Here is a 2,243-nt window from a genome sequence, read left to right as displayed (position 1 = left end):
AATTAGCATTTGGACCCATGGGGACTGGGCATTAGTCCCCACGATGCACGTTCGGTCCCCACGAGGCTGTGTTTTGGGGAAAATTGTCCCCACGATGTAGGAAAAACAAGGCCACAAACACACACACGTTTGTTTTTCTATCCTCGTGGAGACTTTGAATTGACTTCCATTGATTTACTGGTTATTTCTAAAGCCTGACCCTTTACTCAAAACCTAACCACCCCATTACACACCCAATCCTAAAAAGCTAATTCACAACTTAGACCTAACCCAAACCCCTGAMCCACCAACAGTATTTCCGACAATGGGGACTGGGCTTTTGTCTTCATAAGGAACAGTGGGACCTCACAAGGATGCGTACTGGGAAAATGGTCAAACATTGTCCCCACCAAGTAATAAAAACACATACACTCACACAGACTGAATACCTGCAGAGATGATTACTCATTTGGCCATCAGCCTGGATGTGCGTGTGGGAGCAATGTTTTCTGAACAGGCCATTTTGTTACTGCCATTTGTATCTAAATGGACCCAGTTGATGTTTGTGTCATCTCCTAGTGATGTATATAGATATTTTAGATTTAATGGGTTGTGTTTTTGTGCCTGGGACTGGTTCCTATATATAAGACGCTATAAAAAGCATCGTCTGAACAAGCAAATCTGAGAGCAGGGAGGAAAAACAAGAGCGTTGTGCTATTTTCAGTTCAAGAACAGACAACTGCCCTCTGTGGAAAATGCAATCAGCCTCAAAGACAATGCCAATGCTGCACTGCCTACCTGCCCCCGCCTCTCTCGTTAATCTGCCTAAGCTTGACGCACTGTGGCCTTATCACCACTAGGTGGAAGGGCAGCTTTTGATTTGGACTCCTTTCTCCTCTTAACCAGAGCAGGAAAAAGACATTCTATGCAAATGAAAAGAGGAAGCTGACTATCAAAAAGAAAAAGAAAAAAAACATGTCAGACCTTCCTCTTGTGAAAAAACATGTCTGGGCATGGAGTGCAAAGACTAGCCGCTTGTCTTGTTACAGAAAAGACGTGGATTCTTTTTGTATATTTGAGAGGCATCTGGGTGTTTATAGCCGGAAATCTCTGGTTTTCAAAATGAAAAACAAACAGGCTTTAATAAAAATGTAAAAACACTACAGAGATCCATAAATGCAAACTACAGGATTATGGTACAGAGCGTCCACTCTGAGAGTCTAGCCGCAGCGTCAGCTCTCATGCCAGCTAATAATAGTAGAATTAAACTGAAAAGCCTGCTTAAGCATGGTACACACTGGCACAAACACAGATGGTCATTTCTATTGAACTCCCATTGAGACAGGACTTATTCCACCTCTGGTGTGTTCTTGCCACCAATTTTTATCTTAAAAAAATCACCAGCGCCGCCTCCCTCCCTCCACTCCCTGGTCTGTTCATATCTCACTCACACAGTCGCCTTTATTCGTCTCTATTCTTTTCTCCCCCACCTCTTGTTCAAGTTTGTGCCTAACTGCTTCTTTAAATGCTCGTCKGACAAATTTGAGATATTTGGTCAAACGTTTCGCACAAAACAGTGTTGAGTTGTTCGACGAAAACATCGATCCACAAAAGACTGCAGATTTTATTAGGGCAACTTGTTCAATGATCAGAAATAAACACTTTCCACACAATTTTATGACATCTAGGATGAGTCAACACAATTTCTTTTACAGATATTTTATACAAAGTCTGAGTTTATTCCACTTTAATTGGATTAGTCAAACTAAATTCTCTTGATGCAAGTTTCTTCTTTTATAAGTATTCAAACTGCGTCGACGTCTTTTTACACACATTAAACATTTTAATTAGAAAATGTTTTTTTTGCATAGCCAWTTTATTAAGGCCTAATTAAGTCTTTGAGGGAGGGGCCTGTTTATAATTCATGCAAAACCTATTTTGATTTACTGGTTTTTTAATGTGTGTGTGTTTTAACCATTTGGAGATGATATTCTTGATTTTTTGCCACTGTGAGGGATTCTTAAGTATTTTTGCTGTAATTTTACCATGAAAAACAGTCCAAAGTGGTACACAGAGGGATGCAATTTATTGATTTTGCTAACATAGAGTAGCACCCCCAATTAAATTATCTTTAAACTATTGTACGTATTGGTCTGTCGTATTGGTCAATCCCCTGGATTGGCAGACTGGGGTGGTGGTCCCCCTGTTTAAAAAGGGGGACCGGAGGGTGTGCTCCAATTACAGGGGGGTCACACTCTTAAGCC

The 2,243-nt window shown here is 40.8% G+C and overlaps 1 protein-coding gene across 4 annotated transcripts in view; it reads right to left on the bottom strand.

Moving 5' to 3' along the window:
- smap2 (small ArfGAP2) overlaps positions 1-2,243 on the bottom strand; it is an 18,346-nt gene that overhangs the window by 4,685 nt on the left and 11,418 nt on the right. The window lies entirely within an intron of this gene.

This window comes from Austrofundulus limnaeus, unplaced genomic scaffold (genome assembly GCF_001266775.1).
Source record: "Austrofundulus limnaeus strain Quisiro unplaced genomic scaffold, Austrofundulus_limnaeus-1.0 Scaffold78, whole genome shotgun sequence".
Lineage (NCBI taxonomy): Eukaryota > Metazoa > Chordata > Actinopteri > Cyprinodontiformes > Rivulidae > Austrofundulus > Austrofundulus limnaeus.
This window is presented reverse-complemented; position numbering and strand designations above follow the sequence as displayed.